This window comes from Aotus nancymaae, unplaced genomic scaffold (genome assembly GCF_030222135.1).
Source record: "Aotus nancymaae isolate 86718 unplaced genomic scaffold, 86718_ANA_hifiasm-v0.15.2.pri h1tg000007l, whole genome shotgun sequence".
Classification (NCBI taxonomy): Eukaryota; Metazoa; Chordata; class Mammalia; order Primates; family Aotidae; genus Aotus; species Aotus nancymaae.
Window position 1 is genome coordinate 5782669 of NW_026988418.1, and position 24226 is coordinate 5806894.

Genomic DNA, 24226 nt, shown 5'->3' on the forward strand with positions numbered 1-24226 from the left:
TAACAAGTTCAGAACCATCACACACAAATGTTTTTATTCTGTCACATTCCTGCTTCTTCTCTCACTAGTGCTACAGGATCCATCCCCAAACCCCAAAGCTGAAACTTTCCAGGAAAGGAAGAGTAAAAGTAACTATTTCACCAGAAAACGACTCTAGTTCTAAACAATTATTTGCACATCTATTACCCCTTGAAACGTTCAATAGTTTTCTGGTGGTCACCACTATTTTCAAACCATATTGTTTATTCATTAAACACATTTAATGAAGATACATGAATGGCCAATAAAAAAGTTTCATACACCTGAAAAAATTATCAAGGAAACTACTACTACCATCTACAAATCGACTACTTAGGCTATATGCCTCTCCTCCTAAAACAAAACCAGGGCCAGGAAGAGACTAACAGAAGACGAAAAAAATCAGCTTCAGCTTTTAAAGACTGTTTTAACAGTAGGAAAAAAATCAGCTTCAGCTTTTAAAGACTGTTTTAACAGTAGGAAGTATACGCCTGAACTAACTGCCTCTTTTCCTCCATATTTTAGGACTAGTGTCAATAAAACAGGTAGTGAGTGTGGGGGAGGGAGGGCTTCCTGTCCAAACATCATACAGAGCTATAACTTCTTCCAAACCCCAAACCATACTTCCTGCAATTTATGTAAACAGATCACAGGCCACTCTCTTCAAACTAAATCATAACCCAAGCAAATAGCATAAGATTCTATTCCTGGGTCTGTCATTAACTCACTAGATAATCCTAAGGCTTCAGTCTCTCTACTTTGCTCAAAAACTTAACTACCTAATATCCCGTCCCAAAATCATCATGTGGTCTAATAAGGAACCGTTTCCCAATTTACAGACTTATTTTTACAGAAAACCTGATAAAGGTATATAAAATTAGATCACATTATATGTTTAAATCACCTATATTGAATATACATAAAATACGAAAAATCCAAAAGATTATCTACTGCAAAAATATTGAACTCCTACATTTTAAACAACCTTAAAGGTATTCACTAAACAAAGACAGAATAAGTTTTTGGAGGGCTAAAGGCTGTGAGACTTTAAATTTGAGCTCAGTTATATTTAGAAAAACAAGATGCCACTTCTCTGGATCCTGTATCTTTATCTTGGGCATTTGATTCATGTGCTTTGCCTGGTGTAATTCAAGGCAACAGATCCTATCCATATTGCTGAAAAGTCCACTGAACCTAACAGAACTTACTGGCTGTCAGAGGAATAAAGTGCTGTACTGCAAATGAAAAGATAGGAAGCTATAAAGTCTCCAGTGCCAGAGATGTTTAACAAAATAAAAATTACCCACCTCATTCTCAAATTCACTAAAAACAAACCACTGCTAACTTTATAAGAATCATTTCTATCCCATTCCTGGAAATCCTGACTTAGGAGTCTAGGGTGAAACTTGGGATATCTATTAACTAAAAGTTATCTCAGATGATTCTGATGTAGTTTGATTCTGAAACTACTGGTTTAGGACAAGGGTAGCAGAAATGTTTCTTATCATTTGTCAATAATGCTCAATAGGTAGTGGCTGTCTGAGGTGCTACAATGAGAAAATCATGTTTAAACACAACCAGAAATTAGTAGTCTGCCAAAGACATGCTGATGGGCAACTGGTAACATGCAAATCTGTCATCTCTGATTCAGTTAGACCACTGAACGGACTGTTTTTAAGTAGACTTTTGAGGTAAGAGGAGATTCAGGTCTGGATTATTTGCTTTTAACTGGCAGAAGCTCCAGCTGACTCTAGGAAGGTAGGAAACAGAAGAACAGGCCTGGCATATGTACCAGGACTCTCCAAAAGTACTTATTAAGCACCTAGTATTACACAGAAAAATAAGACAGTATGATTTCTGCTCTCAGAATGTTTATAATCCTGTTGGAGAAATGAAAATTCTACATAACATAAAGGTGGGTTCTTTAAATAAAATAAATAAAAGAATTTTTGTGCCACTTTGAATAATGGTGGGAGCCAGTGGAAGAATTGAGTGACAGGCCAAAAACTGTAAAGTATGAACTGACTCAAGAGGGAACCAACTGTGGGTTCCTGATCAGTACATGATAAAGAGATGTATGAAGAAGATTCCATTGGCATCATTTTCCAGAGGAAAAAAACGAGAGACTATTATCATCAAGGCATAATGCACTGGAGGACAAATAATCCATTTCATGTTGTTTCTGTAAGCATCTGTCTCTACCACTGGAATGCTGGCTCCTAGTGGAACATGTACACGTCGAATCAACTTTTTATCTTCCATAATGCCTACCACATGTTCTACACATAATAAATAATCCAAAATGACTGCTGAATTGTTGTAAAGGAAGAAAAAAATCTAGCAGATATTTCAAAAGGAACAGAGAGTTTGGTATAGATAGAGATGTGAAGGGCCAAAAAAAGTCAAATTATCCAAAAAGGGGGAGAGTGGGAGGTGGCTACGGTTCAGTTAAAGGAGATTTAAGAAATATAACAACCAAATGCAATGTATATACCTCATCTGGATTTTGAGTCAATTAAAAACCAACTGTAAAGGGATATTTTTAAGCAATCAGGACATTTTATTATGAACTGGATATTAGATGACACCTAAAAATACTGTCTATTTTGTTACATACAATGATGGCAGGGGTTATATAAGAAAATACCAGGTGGGTGCAGTGGCTCATGCCTGTAATCCCAGCACTTGGAGAGGCCGAGGCAGGCGGATCACCTGAGGTCAGGAGTTCGAGACCAGCCTGACCAACATGGAGAAACTCCATCTCTATTAAAAATACAAAATTAGCTGGATGTGGTGGTGCATGCCTGTTATCTCAGCTACTCAGGAGGTCGAGGAAGGAAAATCACTTGAACCCAGGAGGCAGAGGCTGCAGTGAGCCAAGATCGCGCCATTGGACTCCAGTCTGGGCAACAAGAGCAAAACTCTGCCTTAAAAAAAAAAAAAAAAAAAAAAAATTTACATTTTTTTTCTTTCTTTTTTTTTTTTTTGAGAAGAAGTCTCGCACTGTCACCAGGCTGGAGGCAGTGGCACAATCTCGCAGTGCAACCTCTGCCTCCTGGGTTCAAGTGATTCTCCTGTCTCAGCCTCCAAGTAGCTGAGATTACAGGCACCCGCCACCATGCCCAGCTAATTTTTTGTGTTTTTAGTAGAGATGGGGTTTCACCATGTTGGCAAGCTGTTCTCAAAACTCCCGACCTTGTGATTCCCCTGCCTCAGCCTTCCTAAGTGCTGAGATTACAGGCATGAGCCACCACGCCTAGCCAAAAATATCTACATTTTCTTAAAGATGCATGCTAACATAGGGATGAAAAGACAGTGTCTATGACTTTCTTTGAAATACTTAAGCAAAAAAGAAAAAAATATTTGAAGCCTATGTAGCACCTTTCTTGATTTGCTGAATCTCAATAATGGGGAAAGGAGGGTTTTTTATATTTTACATACTTCTGAATATACTCAAAAGAGCAGTTAGACTAAAGTTGTTTGGTGTTAGTTGCTCAACAATAGCAATGGACAATTAATTCTTTTTTTTTTCTTTCTCAGATTTCAGGAAGCTAAGAATGACCTGTACTTCTGAGAAAACAGCCTAGACTCAATCAGAAGAAAATGGGCATTCATTAGTTAGCTCTACTAATAAGAAATCTCTCTGAATCTACTCAAAGAACTTCTTGTAAATTAATATGAGAACTGAATATGAGCCAAGAGAGTGACTCAGCTGCTAAAAAAGAAACAAAATACAATCTTAGACTTCATTAGAAGAATAGTATCCAGAAAATGAGGGTAACAGTACCATGTACTCCTCACTGGTTAGTTCACAACTGGTGAATTATGTTCTGGCTTTTTTTGGTTTTGTTTTAATATAAAATTTTAAAAACATCACCTATGGAGGGAAATGTGTTCTGTTTTGAGCACCACCTTTTAAAAACACTTACAGGACAGAATGTTTGGAAGGAGGGATAACAAACTAGTAAGCAATTAGAAACCAAAAGTGCATAATGACTGAAGAAACTGGGTGTGTTTAGTTTAAAGAAAACTCTTTGCCTTCCACCTCACCTCTACCACATAGACCAGTGTAATGTTTTCCACAGGATTATAAGAGTTGTTAATGCACATTCCATAAATGAAGAAGACTGAGATAAATACTTTTTTCTCTAAATGACTTAACAAAGTGTTCAATATCCTAAACAGCTTTGTTAATGTCCAAGAAAAAGGATGATCAGTATTTCTCAAATATGACCATTCATTCATTCATTCAACAAATATTTACTAAGCACTAATTATTAGCTAACCACTTCTCCAGGTGCTAGGGATACAAAATGAACAGTTTTAATATCCTGGTGGATAGTCTAGGGGAACAACCAGGCTAGGTCTCTATTCCTCTAACTTGCACTGTGCTTCCTCAATTCTAAGTCTTTGACTATGCTCTCAGCCTAGAATGCTCCATGTCTAATCTTAATCCAAACACTATCTCATCCACGAAGCTTTTTTCATCATTATAAGCAAAAATATTCCCTCTCCTTAGTAAACCCATAGCTCTTAGTATTTGTACCCATTTCTTGCTAACAGACTAAGTCTCTTAATTACCTTTGGGTCTCTCACAATATCCAGGACAGTGTCTTGCATGAACAGGTACTCAGGAAATATAAGCTGAATAAATAATCACCTTCAAATAATTGGATTATCTTGTAAAAGAAGGCAGACTAGGTAGGTCTCTACTGTTCCACAGGAAAGAACTAAGCAAAAGCGATGAAGTTAGATGCAAATTCTACCTCAATTACAGCTAACAACAAACAGGTTACCTTATCAGTGCCCAAAGGTGTTCTCAAAGTAGCCAAATGACCATATACCAAGTGTTTTAGGGATATAGTTCACTGACATAAATGATTAACTCTTAAAATTCTAGGAACTACTGTATATCTTACTGCATTAGACAAAAGGTAATTTCTGAAACATGTTATCTGTAGTAATAAAAACTTCTTAAAATTAAGTTTAAACATGAAATGTCCTGTCATTTATTAGTACAGTGATGCATCACTTAGCTACAGGGATGCTTTCTAACAAACGTGTTGTTAGACAATTTCATCACTGCACAAACATCACAAGTGTACTTCCACAAACCTAGGTGGTAGAGCCGACTACACACCTAGGCTATATGCTACAGGCTATATTGCTCCTAAGCCATAAGCTTGAATGGCATGTTACTGCACTGAATATGGTAGGTAACTGGAACACAAAAGTTATTTGTGTATCTAAACACAGAAAAGGTATAGTAAAAATACTGTATTGGCCAGGAACAGTGGCTCACGCCTGTAATCCCAACACTTTGGGAGACTGAGGCAGGTGGCTCACCTGAGGTCAGATCAAAATCAGCCTGACCAACATGGAGAAACTCCATCTCTACTAAAAATACAATATTAGCTGGGCACGGTGGCACATGCCTGTAATCCCAGCTACTCAGGAGGCTGAGGCAGGAGAATCGCTTGAACCCTGGAGGCGGAGGCTGCAGTGAGCTGAGATCACGCCACTGCACTCCAGTCCTAGCAATGAGAGCAAAACTCTGTCTCAAAAACAAAACAAAACAAAAAAAAAACTACATTAAAAAATGGTATACTTGTATAGGGCACTTACAATGAATGAAGCTTGCAGGACTGGAAGTTGCTCAGAGTGAGTGGGTGGGTGGTGAGTGACTGTGAAGGCCTGGGACATTACTGCACACTACTGTAGACTTTATAAACACTGCACACATAGACTACATTATATTTATTTTTTTTAATTACACTACAAGATTATGATGGCTTTGAGGTCACTAAGCAATAGAAATTTTTCAGCTCTATTATAATCTTATGGGACCACTACTGTATATATATGTGCCCCACAGTTGACCAAAATGTCATTATGTGGCACATGACTGTATGATGACTATATAATGTTACCTATTATGTGTCACACACAATGTTAAGTATAAAGGATAAGAGACACAAAGACACTATCCCCATCCTGGAAGAGCCAATACAACGCTGTTTGATTATGTTCCCAAAGCAAACCTGATATAAATCTGAATGCCTAGGTATCCATCTCAATAACAAATGCTCCTTAGATGAGGAAATTCCTTAGATTTTCAATATTTTGCAATCAGAGAAATAACTATGAAGTCATCAGCTTCTCTTAAAGCCATCTATTCACACTCCTAAATGTATTCAGGTCTTTGAACAAGCTACTCATTCTGCCTTTCTAGTTAAAAAGTAGAAAACAGAAGAAATCACAGGATAGTTCCAGATGTCAAGGACATCTCCAATTTTTCTTCCAAACTAAAAGCTGTAGTCTTTGCTGGCATGGATCCTGCCTTACTTGTGTCCCCAGTATTTAGTACTGTGCCCAGGACACAGCAAAACAGTGAACAAAAGAGCAAGGGAATCAATGAGAGAAATGAATGAGTCCAATGTACCTGGATGCAAAAGAGTACCTTAAAGCACTAACAATTTGGTTTTTTATTAGAAACCTGCCAAGGAATGGAAGCATGTAAGTATATCCTTAAGTTAGTTTTCAGGATTTAAAGTGCTATTTCTAGGTAATTTATTGATAAATAACTACCGTAAGTAAACTTAAGGTCTTGGTTGCTTCTAAGGGACTAAAATTAATTTCCTAGATCAGCAAAGCTAAATAACCAAACTATAATGCAAAGAAAAACCCAAACCACTTAATACACTCACAACTTACCCATAATATAATCAATAACTTATCAAACTGATTTAACAAACTGCTTAGAAAGCAAAACAACTTCATAGCATCAAGTGTTTAAATGGCTCTCCAAAAGTCCTAAAATCAGGCTGGGCATGGTGGCTTATACCTGCAATCTCCGCACTTCGGGAAGCTGAGGTAGGCAGTCACATGAGGTCTGGAGTTCGAGACCAGCCTGGCCAACATAGTGAAACCCCGTCTCTACTAAAAATACAAAAATTAGACAGGTCAGTGGTGAGCTCCTGTAATCCCAGCTACTTGGGAGGTTGAAGCAGGAGAATCACTTGAACAGAGGAGGTTGAGGTTGCAATGAGCAGAGATCACACCACTGCACTCCAGCCTGGGAGACAGAGCAAGACTCCATCTTAAAAAAAAAAAAGTCCTAAGATCCACATTTTTGCAAATTCTTATTTGAACCATAAAAATCATAAACTGTATGCTTTCTTTTTCTTGAGTATAAAAGTGATATATGGTCACCGCAGAGAGCTTAGAAAATATATACAGATTCAAAGAAGAAAATTTAAATTACCCATCATAATGCATTCTCTCCCAGTCTTTTTTCCTATGCAGATATAACTTCTTTATACACTTTTACTCTTCCTACACACCAGGCAACAGACAACACATCTCCCAATCATGTTCCAGGGATACTTTCTTAACATCTAAATTTTATAGATGTGTACTTTTATAAAACAAGACCAAATCTGCTATTGAGTAATCCTTCAAAGTTTCCATTAACTCCTACAAAAACAAAGAATGCAGATTCAAGTAAAAATGCTTCCAATGACTAGAAATAGACCTAAATTTAACAAGGGAAGAAACTGCCCCCATTGGTTTTATGTACCCTAAGTCTGATATTATCATAAGATATGTTCTGCTCCAAGTAGGCCAGGTCCTTTGAAGTCTACAATCTTTCACTTTTACCTCAAAAATCCAAAGTATGTTCCTCAACCAAAACTTTGTCAGTTTCACACTAAAAGTAAGAAACAAGGAGAATGCAGGGTCTGGGTTCCAGTATCTGCTCCACTACTAAATAATTGAGTGGCACTGGGTCCTAGCTTCTATCTCATTTTCTCCATTTGTCAATACGAGTATCACTACTAATGCATATCACAGGGCCGCTGTAAGGCTCCAAAATCCAACAGATCAGATAAAGCGCTCTTGAAAAAATATTATTCAAATGTAAGGTGGAAATCTTTTGAAAATACACATCCCCTATAATAATATAAAACATGACTTCCTCTGATATGCAAAGGTGCCATTTCTAATGGTGATGGCTACCCATGTATACATAGTGGGACAATATCATCAACAGCTCTGTACACAGCGTAGACATGTAAAGTGTCACAGACTCACAGATCCAACTACCCTAGCAGAAACAGATGACATTTATCATTTACCTCCTGTCATGAGAGTCTGCTCCATCCTAATTCACAAAGGCCAACCTGAACCTGATTGCTGCATGTTTGACTGTTGTACCTGTAATTATCCAAAATTTAATGCCCAAGCCACGGAAACTTTTTAAAGTTAATTTTAATAATTTAACAAGCACCCATGTTCCCCCCAGCCAAAATCTAGGATCTTTATGATAACCTACTTCCATCATATTGCAATCCCATCTCTCTGTAAGCAAACAAAATTTGCAACTGTGAGTTCTAGCAGTCTTTCTTTCTATCATCCATTCCTCTCACAAACCCATTTCAACACAATAGTACTAATTAGAAACAAGGTTTATTAAAGGTGTCAAAGGTCAGGTCTCAATCTTAAAAAAAAAAAAAAAGATGATTCCAATTTACAACGTTTTTAATAAGGTCACACTGGCACCATACTCTACCAATCAATCAAGATCAATCTTACTTCCTTAGTAACCACTATAACACTGAGGACAACTCTATCTAAGCAGGAGAATTCCATTAGAACTTTCTGTTTTGTACTCCAGGTGAAAACTCTGACTTTCTGAAAGTCAGTTTATTGGGTAAAGTCTCCTTGACACAGGCTCATCCTGGAATAGCTAGCCAAATCTTCAATGGAATCCATACAGTCTACATTGATTTGAAGATAATGAAAAACAGACATCATGCAGTTTCTGGAGAGACTCTCTAAAAATTCCCACCCAGGCCAGGCCTGGTGGCTCATGCCTATAATCCCAGCACTTTGGGAGGCCAAGGAGGAAGGAAAAGGCCAAGAGTTCGAGACCAGCCTAGGCAGACAGCATAGTCAGACCTTGTTTGAACTAAAAATAAAAAACAGATTAGTTAGGTGTAGTGGTACACACCTCTACTCCCAGCCACTTGGGAAGCTAAGGCAAGAGGATAGCTTGAGTCTAACAGTTTGAGGTTGCAATGAGCTCTCATGGAGTCACTATACTCCAGCCTGGGTGACAGAGTAAGACCTTGTCTCAAAAAAATAAAAAGTCCCACCCAAGGACCCAGTGATCTTCAAATTATTAGCATTCAATTCAGAACGGAGTTCTCTAAGACTATGTTCTAACAAGAATTCCTCTTATTGCACTCTGAGTCCCACTATGCAAGTATGAGTCTGTTACAAACGACTTCATCAACTGATGATGGCAAACAAGTCAGACAGTGTGGTATTAAAGTAGGTCTAACTACATCAAAATCAAATAACTTTAGATTTATGGTAAAATTCTTTTTTTTTTTTTTTTTAAAGATCCCCATCTTTAAAAAATTCACCATGATGGCCAGGCTGGTCTTGAACTCCTAACCTCAAGTGGTCCACCCACCTCGGCCTCCCAAAGTGCTAGGATTGCAGGCATGAGCCACAGCACCCAGCTGGTAAAATTCTTAAAGCAACCAAGTGGCTTAGTAATTATTAGAAATTAGGCCTTTATTAATGGTGTCAAAGTCAGAGCTCTTGTTAAATATGGTCCTAATTATCTCATATCACATATTTACACTTATCCTTTTTTTTTTTTCTTTTTTTTGAGACAACGTCTCACTCCCTTGCGCAGACTGGAGTGCAGTGGCACAATCTTGGCTCACTACAACCTCCACCTCCCAGGTTCAAGCAATTATCCCGCCTCAACCTCCTGAGTAGCTGGGATTACAGGCGCGCACCACCATGCCCAACTAATTTTTGTATTTTTAGTAGAGACAGGGTTTCATCATGTTGGCCAGGCTAGTCTAGAACTCCTGACCTCAAATGATCCACCCACCTTGTCCTCCCAAAGCGCTGGGATTACAGGTGTGAGCCACTGCACCCAGCCACTTGTGCTATATTTTATCTTGTATAGTACTAAAGTTTGACACTGTATGAGTCTCATTTCCCTTTTGTTTCATTTGTTTTGTCCTGATCCTACAGAAGAGTAATAGCCACTTTGAAAGATGTCGCATTCTCAGGTTAACAGTTGATATACATGTCAAATAGAATAGCAGTCAAAGGTGCCTAACCACAAAAGGTTACTTAAAATAAGTAGAATGTCATTGTCATAAATATAAAAACAACATCTGGTTCCATATAACAAAGCTATTTCCATATCCCAACAGATGGCCCACAGTAATAACGCTCTGTTGATCTGATTATAACAAATTCTATTAAATCAAAAATCCTGTACAGCAGATGCCTTTTCCAATTTCAGAGTAAGTCAATCTCTTTAACCAAAAACACTATGCTTTGGTTCTTATTTGTGCATTAAAATCAAGTTATGCCAATTAAGATGGTCAAATTTTTTGACAGTTGTCATAAAATGCCACTGTGGCGTTTTCTGAGTTTTGGAGTGGAAAAGGTAAAAAGTAACTCCCTCTAGAACTAAAAGGCTAACTGTTCAAAATGGAAAACAAAAGTTCACAGTTAAAGGAAGGCTGAGGGGAGAGGTAAAAGTGAGCTTCAGCTGCCTCAAGCCAAGGTTTCTGAATAGTGGCAACATGGAAAGCTAAGTGACTAACAAGGCCAACAGTGAAGATCAGTGAAAATAATGTAATTTGAGCTGAGAAGCTTTGAGACAAATAAAAAAAAGGCCAAACAACATATATCTTTGCACACTGTAGTGTTACATCCACTTTAAAAAGAAATGGGGATGCAATGTCAAGTTAACTTTGCTGTTTAACTGTTTCCCCAACTACATTCAAAATCAAATCTTCATATTCTGGTCATGCACTTACTTGAAATATTATCCTCTATTAATTCATAACAGTAAACAGAACAGTGTAGTAATTAAGAGCCACTGAGTTCTCAAAACAGACTACAAGGGTTCAAATCTTGGCTCTTTCCATTCCTAGCTATGTTCCCTTAGTCAAATTACTTAACCTCTCTGTGCCCATTTCTTCATCTGTAAAACTAAGAAATATTTATAAACTCCACAATATATTTATAAAATCTATTTACAAAATTTATAAAATCTATTTGCAAAATTTATAAAATCTTAGGGGTTATAAGATATGAATAATGAAAGTAGAGTGCTTAGAAAATTTTAGGCCCATAGTAAGGCCTCAAAAAATGTTAGCTAGTATTATCATTATCATTATTACCACATGAACTCTGTGAAAGTTAGAAATATGAAATGATTTGTTTAAAACACAGAACAAACAAGTGCCAAAATCTAGGGGGGGAAAAAAATCTTCATTTTAAGTCCAGAAGAATAACCATTAAACATCAGTGGGCTGAGTGTAGTGGCTCCCGCCTGTAATCCTAGCACTTTGGGAGGCCAAGACTGGATCACTTGAGCCCAGGAGTTTGAGACCAGCAGAAACGGCAACATGGCGAAACCCCTTCACTACAAAAAATGCAAAAATTAGCTGAGCGTGCTGGTGCGCACCTGTAGTCACAGCTACTTGGGGGGCTGAGGTAGAGGATCGCTGGGGCCCAGGTGGTTGAGGCTGCAATGAGCTGTGATGGCACCACTGCACTCCAGCCTAGGCAAGAGAGAGACCTGGTCTCAAAAAAAAAAAAACAGTTATTCTTCAAGTAAGTACATTTTCCAGTCCCTCTAAGTCTCCAGGAAATTACATGGGGATCCCTTAAGTAAAAATAGCAGCATAGACTAGTGGATATAGTACAGATATGAACTAAGACCCACTTGCTCCATCAATTACTTAGGTGTACAACCCTAAGTAGGTCACCTAAACTTCAAATTGCTCATCTTAAGATGTTCTCCCTTTATCACAGGGTTGCTGAGATCAAATAAGACAATGTATGAGAAAATGTATGTAAACCAATAAAACACTATATGAATGTTCAAGGGCCATGTCTTATTCATCTTTATATCCCCAATCCCTAGCAAAATGCATGGCAGAGGTTATAATCTAAAGGAAAGCCATGGGAGGGGTTGGCAGGGTAAAGATTCGATGAAAATGGGGAGGAGTTTAAAAAAATAAGAAACTTGGCCAGGCGCAGTGGCTTGCAACTGTAATCCCAACACTTTGGGAGGCTGAAGCAGGCAGATCACTTGAGGTCAGGAGTTCAAGACCAGCCTGGCCAACATGGTGAAACCCCGTCTCCACTAAAAATGAAAAAATTAGCTGGGCATGGTAGTACACGCCTATAATCCCAGCTACTAGGGAGGGTAAGGTGGGAGAATTGTTTGAACCTGGGAGGCAGAGGTTGCAGTGAGCCAAGATCATGCCACAGCACTCCAGCCTGGGTGACAGAGAGAAACTCCATCTCAAAAAATAATAATAAAAAGAAACTCAAATGCCCATCAACTAAAGCAATGGATATCAATGTAGTATATCCATACAGTGGAATATTATTTGGCAATAAAAAGCAATGAAATGCTGATACATGCTACATGGATGAGCCTTGAAACATATGCTAAGTGAAAGAAGTCAGACACATAAAACCATAAGTTATATGAAATGCCCACAACAGGCATTTGAAATTGTCAACATCTCTATGAGATGGTAAGTGCATTAGTAAGGCTGCCTGGAGGTGGGGGTATGGGGAATGACTACCGATGGGTACAAGGCTTCTTTTAGAAATGCTGTCCTAAAAATGACTGTGGTGATGGTTGCAGAACTCTGTGAATACACTAAAAACCACTGACTTGTACACTTCAAATGAATGAATGATATGGTATGTGAATTATATTTCAAGAATGTCAGGTTTTTTAAAGAATAAGATAAATTTAAGAAGAGAAGCATTAAAGTATAAAATCACTGGCTTTGGAACATAAGTTCATTTCTTTTTTAAAGAAAATACTAAAACTTACCATATCAGATCGTAATGTCTCTACAAATCCTGTGAAAAGCAAATCTGTCACCTATTCTTCTCCTTCCTTTCAAATTTCTCTCTAAGGTTACAAATTATCTCCTCTGGCTTAATTCAATTGTCTTTTCATTGTAGTCACTGTTTCTGAACTTCTATACTGCATTTCAAAACTGTCAACACCCTGCCTTACAGAAAATCTTTCTATCCTTGGCTTCCGTGGAACTGATGCACTTTCTGGTTCTTCTCAGACTGCTATTTGGGTCCCCTATTATGGGACCCAAAATTCCAAACCTCAAACTCTCTTCATTATACTACTATCCTCCCAACAACACACATCTACTGATGCGTTTCACTAGCATCTAAATCTCTGGTCAGTGCAAAATCTACCTTTCATCTAACTGTTCATTATGTATGGAAATAATTACATGCATGAGGTTAAGTAACTTGCCCAAAGTACCTTCTGATTTTAATATCTCATTAAGATTTAATGAATTAAACACATGTAAGGAGCTTAGAACAATGTCTGGCATACAGTAAGTATTCAATAAATGTTAGCTATTATTTTATTCCCACAACCACTATCTTATATCAGACCCTCATAATCTTATTCCTAAAAGTCTCCAAGAGTATTCTAGTCAGTCTCTCCACTCTCAGGACACTCAGCTGATATAAAAAACCTTCCTCAGGAACAAGATGCACCCTCTTACTCTCATTCTTTAGAACCCATTGTGGTATCCTATCAAACTAAATCCTCTATCCTTGAAAGATCCTCCACCAATACCCCCTTGCCAATCCCAAACTCATTTATTATTCACCAACACAGATGATCTGACAGTCAAGCTACTTGGTATCATTTGTACATTGCCACTTCTCTGCCTTTGCACAGGCCCCTTCACTCTCCTCAAATATACCTCTTCCCCGTTGGAAATTTGTATCTTTCTCAAATGTCACTTATACTTTTGACTTTGGTTGTATTGTTATCCCAAGGAGAAGTCTGATGGTGTTTGGTAATTCGGAAAGATTTACATGTTGTTTCCCCAACAGAAGAAAGAACTCTGTTCTTTTGACGTAAGTTGAAGCTTTCCAAGAGACCACATATCTTATTCGTCTCTTCATACAGACTACTTCACACATAGATAACACGGTACTTTGCAGAAGTACACAAATGCTGACTGACTTACCAAAAAAAAGAAGAAAAAAAAGCCTCAGTATGTATCAGAACAACATTCTCTATTTTCCACTGCCCCACCCATATTTAGCATAATGAAAGCAGACAGAATCTAGAATCTGTATTTAAATATTTTCATTCTACATAGAAGGAAAAGGAAGAATACATGAACTGTACCAGATAAAAGGAAAAAAATGTCAAAAATACACTCAAAGAATGTACAATGTGAAAAACAAATCAAGTGAGAATGCAGGCCACTTTGGAATCTAATAAGCGACTCTGAAACATTAAGATTTCTTATTTTACCCAAACTAATGAACAAAAAATAGCCAAAATAAACACGTTCTGGCCTCATCCAAGAAAAAAATCTAATAAAAGCATGAAAACTTCCCACTTTTGTCCTCAGCGGCAAAAACCAAGACTCACCTCAATTCTGAGACACAAAAGCAAAAAGAGAAATCCTATTTATCTAAGAAACTAAAAAAGTTAATCACATCTATAATATATGCCACTCAGACAGAAAAAGAGAGAGGAGTTACTGCTTTTCTATAACTTGCCAGGGACCAGGAGGAATAGGTTTCTCTCACTGTTACTGTGGCCTATTCCTCTATAAGGGAGCAATCTGTAGTCTCAAAAGAGCAAAACGGAAGATGGAAACCTTAATCTGGAAGAGACATTAAGAAAAAAACTACTCAAAACACGTTTCAAACCAGTTTCGAAAAAGGGAGTGCAATGGGTACTCAACAGAGTAAAAGTGAAGTAAAAAAGCTTCTACAAAATAAGTGACTAGGTGAAACTAGTGCTGCCTTATGAGAAAAAGAGCTATGTATATAATGCTCCTATGGTATGCTTTTTCACTGGGAAACAAAACAGAAGGAAGAAAACAAACACAAATAAATGTCAAAAAAAAAAAAAAAAAAGACCAAAAAAGGTGCCCACCAATCTCTGAACTCCCTGGCTCTAACTCATTCAGGAATCCAACTAGGGACAACACAGATGTGGACCGCACCAACAAGGAATAGAAAAACTTTTGCCAATCAGACACCCAAAAAGTAAAACAGAAATGACAGATATACACCTCAATGCATCCGTAGCAAGCGCTTATTCTCTCTTTATGATTAAGCAATAGAGAAAAGAAAAAGAGCTGCTAATGGAAAAGAAGAAAAGATGTTAATGAAACTAAGCCCTGTTATGTCCCCTACTGGCCTCAATTTCAGAGTACAACTCTTGATTCTTCATCTAACCCACAGTCGGCCTCAGCAAAGCAAACTGACCCTAACGTCTTCCATGCCACCCGGAGGAAATCACAGAGGAAACACCATCCCGTTACCCTCCCTCCTCACCAGCTGCAAAAATGGAGTTGGGGGGGGCGGGAGACATTCTACCACGTGGGCAGGATGCAACACACACAGGACAGCAACACGTTCGCATGGAACGGCTGCCTTTGCCCTAATCCCAGCAAAGGACACCAACACAGGATGGGCGGGAACGCAGGCCCCCTTGCATGGGCCTCCTCACCCCAAAGGGCCACCCCGAAGCGTGAGGTACACTCGCCCTGCCGACAGAAAAGCGTCCCCAAGCTTGAAGGGAAGAAGCCGCAGAGTGCCGGGGTCGGGGGCTAGCCCAGGCCAGGGGAGAGGTCACAGAGGGAAAGAGACAGTCGCTGCCTTCGGACTCGGCGCCCCCGGGATCTACCTCCGGTTCCCCGGGGCCCTGCCTGGGGGAGGGGCGGGAGGCGCGGTGCCGCGGCTTTCCAGCTGAGGGGCAGCAGCAGCTGAGGAGAAGCGCCGCGGGGGAGGGAGGGACCCAGCCCTCGGCGCCCGCCAGGCCCCGGCCCCGGCCCGGGCCCCAGCCCAGGCCCCCTGCCCCTCCCGCCGCCCACCTCGCAGCACGGCTGCGGCTAGAAGAGAGAGAGCGTCTCGCGGAGGGCAGCCCCTGCCTCAGTCCCGGGAGATGCCCCAGCCCCGCCTCCTCGCCCGCCGCCCAGGCCCGGCCGCCCAGGCGGCGGGCACTTACCTCAGGCTGCGCAGGCCGGGACGGCCCGGCCGAGCCCCCGGCCGCTGCGTGAGTCTCTGCCCCCCGAGAAAAGTCCCAACGGCTCCTAGTGAGAGCGGTCGAGGCCCCGAGCAGCGCCGAAAGCGGCGGCGGCAGCAAGAGCAGCCAACATCCGGGGCCGCGCACCCGGAACTACTTCCCGACCCGCATTCCCCCCGCGCCCCCGCCTCCCGACCTCGCCGCCGCCGCCGCCTCTTGCGACGTCGCTGCGTCACGTCCTAGCGCGGTCACGGCTGCTTCGACGTGCGCGGGATCCCTCCGCTGGGACAAGTAGTGCCCTGAGGCTGCCGGGGCTGTGCCTCGGCGCAGCCGGTGTCATCTAGCGGCCGGCAGTTCCGAGCGATTTGGGGTCCCTGTGTCTTGGAGTGGCGTCTGGAGAGTGAGGGCGGCGGAGGCTGCCCCGCAGTTGAGGACAGTAGGGATCGTTGGCTTTGAACCCTGCTCACGGATACCTGGGACCCCATGACCTGAAGGAATGGTGCCAAATGTCCTTCCCCGCCCCCCAACCTCTGCCACCTCACCGTAGCGACAGGCACCTTAGCCTCCTCTCCAGGAAACCGGACGCCTTTTCCAACCTGGCACACCGCGGATTCCGGGACCCCCAACAAAGGCGCCTTGGACCTTCAGGACACCCCTCCTTTCAGAGCTTCATGAGCCCCAGGTGCTAGACTCGTCTCTGCTGAGGGCTTTCCCGTACCTGGTCTTACTTTCCTTCTTAAAGCAAAGGAGTTGGAACTCTAAAGGCCCTTCTGATTCTCAAGCTGGCTACCCAGGTTATGGTCCTGCTATCAGTAGGCGGTACGTTTAGAAGGGTAGTTTTGGTCGACTATTGAACTTTGGAATTTACTTCTACGTCAGTCTTCACTGATTCTTTCTCTAAACTATTAACACTGAATCTGGCCTATAATTTCACACTTAATTACATGCCAGAGTATTATTTGCTGTTGCTTCATTCGCGTTAGTCACATATTCCCCTGCAGTACCAAACACACTTTTGAACTCACATTGGGTGGCTCAATATTTGGAGACTTAGATATTTGTTAAATGAATACTAGGCTGATGGGATGAGAGGAAAAGGAGAGGCATGCGTGAATTGGCCCTGGGTACTTTTTTGACATAGCCTCAAAGGGTTCAGATAAAGATCTCCAACAGATCGGAGCACACAATTCCTTCAGTAAACATTGAACACCTGCCATTTGTCAAGCATTTCTGGGCACTGGGGATTCAAAACACTCACATATTCCTTTTCTTTATAGGACTAGCAAGATTCTGAACGTTCATGTACTCATTCACTCAACAAATATTTACCAATCACTGCTAGGGTTGCCAGACACTATTTTAGTGCTTGGGATGTATCAGTAAACAGAAGAGAGAGAGGAAACAAATACTCTTCCCTCTTGGAGCTTTCATTCTATTATAAGGAGCAAGATGATAAACATAAGAGAATTATGTAATATGTTAGAAGGCATTGGGTGCTATAAAAAAAACAGGGTAAGGAGTACGAGGAACGAGGAAAACTGGAGGAAGGGGGTTTGCAATTTTTTTTTTTTTTTTTTTTTTTTGAGAGGGAATCCCGCTCCATCGCCCAGGCTGGAGTGCAGTACTGTGATCTCGCTCACTGCAACGTCCTCCTCCCGGGTTCAAGTGATTCTCATGCCTCAGGGTGTGTGCTACCACGCCCAGCTAATTTTTGTATTTTTAGTAGAGACAGGGGTTTCACCATGTTGACCAGGCTGGTCTCAAACTCCCGACGTCCCAAAGTGCTGGAATTACAGATGTGAGCCACCGCGCTGGGCCTGCAATTTTAAATAGAGCCGTCAGCGTGGGCCTCATTCATAAAATGACTTTAATCAGAGATCTGAAAGAGTTGAGGGAGTCAGCCATGCAGTTGTCTGGGGAAGAGTGTCCCAGGCAGAAGGAACAGCTAGCTGGTGGGAAGGACCCCCAGACGAAAGTCTCAGGAAGTGTTAGAAATAACAAGGAGGCCATGGCCAGTTAGAGCAGTGTGAGCAAATGGGAGCTGAATGAGGAGATAAGGTCAGAGAGAGGGGTCTTGAAAGCAACTGTAAACAGAACCACTGCTGGGCTTTGAACAGAGGAGTGATACGATCTGACTCACGCTTTCAAAAGGCCAGTGCTAAGAGCAGACCATAAGAGGACCATGGTGGAAGCCAGAGGCTACATTACCCAGGTACAGGATGATGGCTTGAACTGGATAGTAGCAATGAGTAACATAAATAAGATGCAATCTCAGCCGGGCACAGTGGCGCTAGACTATAATCCCAGTTATTAAGGAGGCTGAGGCAGGAGGATAGGATCACTTGAGCCCAGGGGTTCAAGTGCAACCTGGGCAACTCAGCAAGCCCCCATCTCTAAAAAAATTAATAAAGTACAGTCTGTCGACTTTAAGAACTCATAGTCTAGTGGGAAGCAGGTAGATTAGATCATTACAATGCATTGTGATTAAGGATTCTGAAGAGGAGGACACCCTTGCCAGATTTCCTTAGAGATGTTAGAAGTTTCCAGAGCTTCAAGTTGCCAAAGGCATTGGAAATTTCTAATTATTTGTTGGGCCATAGGGTGGATCCTTGATAACATGGCTAACACTCATCTTCCCAACCTTTCAGGTATCAAAACCTACCATCATCTGAGTGGAGTTCTAGGTAGAAGGATACTAAAGGTCATGCATTTAAGGAGATGGACCAAGCTGATACTATCCCCATTTGTCAGAAGAAGAAACTGAGGCCAGCAGTCACCAGGTTTTAACCTGAGACTGGGATCAAGATCATAAAAGTTCCAGACAAAGAATCTCTCTGAGCCAGTTGAGTACAGTCACTCAGATGGTAGAGTTAAAGAGTAGAGAAACTTGACTGGGCACAATAGCTCACACCTGTAATCCCAACACTAGGAGGTGGAAGCAGAGGCAGGAGGATTGCTTGAGCACAGGAGTTCAAGACCAACCTGGGCAACATAGGGAGACTCTGTCTCTGCAAAAATAAAAAAATTAGCTGGCAGGATGGTGTACACCCATGGTCCCAACTATATAGGAGGTCGAGATGGGAGGATCCCTTGGGCCCAGGAGGTCAAGGCTACAGTGAGCTGTGATTGTGCCATTGTACACCAGCCTGGGTAACAGAGCAAGACTATGTCTTTAAAAAAAGAGAGAGAGAGAGAGAGGGTAGACTTAACTCTAAGTCTGGAGCTTTTATTTTTTTCTTTATAAAATTTTTTTAACTTTATAGAAATGGGATCTCACTATGTTGTTCAGGCTTGTCTTGAACTCCTGTTTAGCACCACCTCTTACAAGTCTTAGACAGCTCCTCTCCCCTCACTTGTCTGGGATTCTGAGGTGCTTCCCTAAAGTGCTCATTCTGGGCTAACATGGGTTAATATGGGAGAGAGAACAGAGGTGAATAGCTGACAGAATGAGGTGGGAAGGTGAGAATCAGCAGCCTTTGGGATGGAAAGAAGTATGAGCTCCTGGGTGCTAAAAGGTGGAGGAGCAATAAAATTTATTACATATGGAATTCATGCTAAATGAGTAGTTTTTTTTAAGATTAAAAGAAGAGTGGAGGAGTATCCCCCCTCAAAAAAAAAAAAGAGAGAGAGAGAAGGCCAGGCACGGTGGCTAACATCTGTAATCTCAGCACTTTGGGAGGCCAAAGTGGGAGGACCACTTGAGCTCAGGAGGTTGAGACCAACCTGGGCAACAAAGTGACACCCTGACTCTAAGAAAAGTTAAAAACAAATAAAAAGCTAGATTGGCCATAGCAGCAGGGGAGTTCTGGGACATTGTGAGGAAGAAAAGCTTAAAGCCTAGATTAAGAAGGCAGACCTAGAGTCAAGTCCAGTGTTCCATAGCTTACTTTCTTTGTGCCTACATCCAGTTATTTAGTTTCTCTTAATCTCTGTTTCCCTGCCTATAATATGTGAACAATAATCATACCTACCTAGCAAAAGAGACTATGCACAGGCTGCCAAAAATAAAGGTCCCTGAGACAGCTGTTATTATTTATAAGGTCCCAGTGTCAGCACAGAAAAGAGTATAGTAGTTCACTGTCTTGGGAGATGGGAGTGGACTGGAAAGGAGGGTGGAGAGCAGAAGAGCCTTCAAAGAGGAGATAGCTCAGGGGACAGATCCTTAAAAGACACAGATTGCCCAGTGGAATAAAGTAGTGGTTTTATTGTTTTGTATTGTTTGCAATCTTTTCCTAGCTTCATCTGAATTCTGAATTATCTGAAAGGAACACAGCCCAGAGCTGGGCTGCAATAGCTATACAAAAACCTTGAATGGGCACTGGCAGTGCTTCAACAGCAGAGTGTTCAGCACTTCACATGACCCAGCCACTTAAATAAATGAGCCTTTACCTGATCCTTTTCTCCCTCTGTATTCATTGTAAGAGGAAATCAAAAAATGAGAAATGAATTTAAAATGAGCCAAGACTTGCAAGAGGGAGAGAGAAAAACAGGAGAGAGCCCCTCCTATTATTCTTAGGCCAGGAAAAGCCTTACAGATTCCCTGGATATCTTTATGTCATATTTTATAATTCATGAATTCAACTTTTTAAAAGGCTATACATAGGCCATCTAAAAGTTCTCGGCACTACTGACTGCTATTTGAGGAAAATTCTTGGGCGTTGGTCAATATGCATACTTAAAGAGCATTCAGTAATCATTTAGCAAGCACCTACTTTATACCAGGTGTTATACTAAATACCAAGGAGTCAAAAGAGAATAAAAGAGAAGCAGACATGTAAACAATTAATCTCAATGCAATTTGGTAGAAATTTATACTTATGCCATGGAAACAGAAAAGAAGCAAGGCTTAATTCTGTCAAATTGGTTGAGGTGGAGGGTTGGGCACAGTCACGGGGGCCAAAGAAGGCTTCACTCTTAAAAGTTAAGGTTAAGACTAAGTTTTAATAAATGAGTAGGAATTTTCCATGCAGAGACTGAAGCAAGACAGGCAGTAGGAAAAGACAATTGGGAGCAGAAAACAGCTTGTGCAAAGTCAAAGAGGTTGGGTAGATACAAGAAAAGTAGAGGCCACTGAAGTCTTATAAGTAGTCATTAAATATTAGTGGCTGATGGGAATAACTAATACAGCTAGACCACATCACTCTATGTAAACCATCATTGAGTTCCTGTCCTCTGGTAGCCTGGTGTTAACTTCAGATTATATTGGTAAGGCAAAATGTGACCCTTCCCAAACACTATTATTTAATCATTATTAGTAGAAAGGAGTAGCTTAGATTATTTTTTCCCAGTAGAAGGCATTAGCCTAAAATATATTTTTGCCCCTAAGCTGTCAGTGAATTTGCACTAGTGCATTCATACAATCTGCCATCCCCCTCCTGCAACCCATCTTCATGTTCCTTGTAACTACCTGGTTCAAACCTTGGCTTACTTCCACTCTTAGAATCACCCGAGCTAATTAAAAGTATAGGGAAAGACACAAAGGCACCAAGACAGCTGAGCAAACATTAACAAATGTGTAGAGTAAATAAAGTACTTATATTATGTGTAAGCAATGGTGCATATGAAACTTGGGTGGCACTAGGAAGAGTGAGTCAGAGGATGTTCAAACAGTAGGATCAAGGGAAATCTCTCTACCAGTTAGCAATATCTTTTAGGATGACAAAAAGGAACCTGGTTAGCAGGAAAAAGTAGCCAAGGTTTGCAGCCCAAAGGAGCCTGAAACTCTGGTGCAAACTTGGTAGTAGGAAACAATTGTTTAACGTTGTGAAGATACTGGCTTACTTGATGCCTAATGAGCTAAACAAGAACCGTCAGGAAACCCCAATGCTGGATGGAGTTTGGCGGGGGAATAGTTAACATTTAGTGTTCCTTGTGTGACTAGCAACATGATGGGCCCTTTGCATCTGTTGTTTTTTTTTTTCTTAATCGTTACAGTAAAACTACAAGGTGGTCATCACGTGAAAGAAGAGGAAACATAGGCTCAGTAGTTTCAAGAGTGTCAGAGGCAGGATTTGAAGCCAGAATTGTCTGATTCTAAGCCCTCTCTCCTGCCTACCTTCAAAGACTCTAAACCAGCGGGACTATTTACACCACTGTGAGAGTCGTACTGTCCTGGGTGAGGCACTATGAGAAGGTGTGATCCAAATACCACAAATAAAGGGTAAAGAGACCTATGGAAGACTATATAATTGTTCCCAAACACTCATTGTGCCTCCCAGAATTGGATTGTACTTTCCCATTGATAGCAGGCTTGTGTGTGACTTGCATTAGCTAATGAAATGTAGGTGGCAGTATGAGCCACTTCCAGCTGGAAGCTCTGCCAATGTGCTGCACCATGTTTTCCTTTCCTGCTGCCCTCATGACAAGCAACACTCCGGATAGAAGCTAATCCATCAGCCTCAGTCCCAGAGTGAAGACAATGTGCAGCAAAGCCACGGCTGACCTGAGAAGGATACAGCAAAAGTGAGAAAAACAACCTTTGCTGATTGGGCCACTGAGGTTTGAGGGGGTTGACACCGTAGCACAAAAGAGCCTAGCTGGGTGTGGTGGCTCATGCCTGTAATCCCAGCACTTTGGGAGCCCAAGGCGGGTGGATCATGAGGTCAAGAGTTCACCCCATCTCTACTAAAAATGCAAAATTTAGCTAGGTATGGTGGCAGGTGCCTGTAATCTCAGCTACTCGGGATGCTGAGGCAGCTTGCTTGAACCTGGGAGGCAGAGGTTGCAGTGAGATCATGCAACTGCACTCCAGCCTGGGTGGCAGAGCGAGACTCCCATCTCAAAATTAAAAAAAATTAAAAAACAGAGCCTATACGGACTAATGCAGACACCTTCTGAATCTTTCTCTTTAGTGACCAAAATTTTTAGTGTCATCTTCAGGTAGAAAGATTGCTTGGGGATTATGAGAAGATACAGGGAATGGGATGATTGGTGTACTATAGTGAAAGGCAAAAATACAGGATTTGAGGCAGGACATGGTGGCTCACACCTGTAATCCCAGAGCTTTGGGAGGCCAAGGCAGGAGGATCACTTGAGGCCAAGAATTAGAGAACCCACCTTGAGCAACATAGTGAGACAGTGCCTCTAAATTAAAATAAAACAAAATAAAAATACAGAATTTGAAACTCAGTCAGTCTTTATCTGTGGGCTCAGACAACCCTTTATAAGAAAGTGCCATGGACCATGTCATGCCCCAGAAACTGGGGAACTTACGAAGAATGTTAAGATACAGCTTCTGGTTTTCTTTTATTATTATTGTTTGGTTTTTTTTTAAATAGAGGCAAGGTCTCATTACATTGCCCAGGCTGGTCTCAAACTCCTGGCCTCAAACAATCCTCCTGCTGATCTCCTAAAGTGTTGGAATTATAGGTGTGGACTACCATGCCCAGCACAATCCCTGTTTTTGAGAAAAGGACCATACTCATTTGCTTCTTAACCTAGTAACTCAATGCTGTATGTGGCAGCCTCTAGGCACTAAAGAAGTAAATTTTTATCAAACTGATGCTATGGAATAATCTCGAACTATAACCGAAGTCCCCTAACTCCCCACAAAGTCTCTTCCTGTGTTGTTACGTATTGCTAACTTGGGTTTGGGATTATTAGTAGCTAATTTTTATATAAAACTTTATGTATACCTAATTTATTTGAAATGCTACATAAATGAAAAATATCCAGAACATCAAGATCTGCAGGGCCTGGAGCATGGTAAGTATTCAATAAAGGCACTCAGTCCTCCCTGCAGGAATCACAAAGCACGGAAAACACTGGAGAGCCCAACGGACATGGCAACGAGAAATCTAGCTTGAAGTGCACTGGGAACCAAGTTTTTCATGGGACCAGATTAAGAGAACATGTAGGTGAAGGTTAAATTTAGGCAAACAGACTGGGCACAGTGGCTCGTACCTGTAATCCCAGCATTTGGGAGGCAGAGGCGGATGACTTGCTTGAGCCCAGCAGTTCAAGACCTGGACAACATGGTGAAACTCTTGACTCTGCAAAAAACAAAACAAAAATTATCCAGGTGTGACGGTACATGCCTGTAGTCCCGGCTACTTGGGAGGCTGAGGTGGGAGGATCACTTGAACCTGGAAGTTTGAGGCTGCAATA

At 41.2% G+C, this 24226-nt stretch overlaps 1 protein-coding gene across 3 annotated transcripts in view; it reads right to left on the bottom strand.

Annotated features, from left to right (window-relative positions):
* Positions 1-16856, bottom strand: part of FOXJ3 (forkhead box J3) — a 176282-nt gene extending 159426 nt beyond the window's left edge. For 2 of the 3 annotated variants that reach the window (XM_012434699.2, XM_012434693.2), the window contains exon 1: positions 16103-16197. The gene's annotated coding sequence lies outside the window, so the exon portion shown is untranslated. Of the gene's footprint in view, positions 1-16102; positions 16198-16662 lie in introns of those variants that run through there. The other variant, XM_012434696.2, reaches the window with a different exon arrangement.
* Between the last annotated feature and the right edge of the window lie 7370 nt (positions 16857-24226).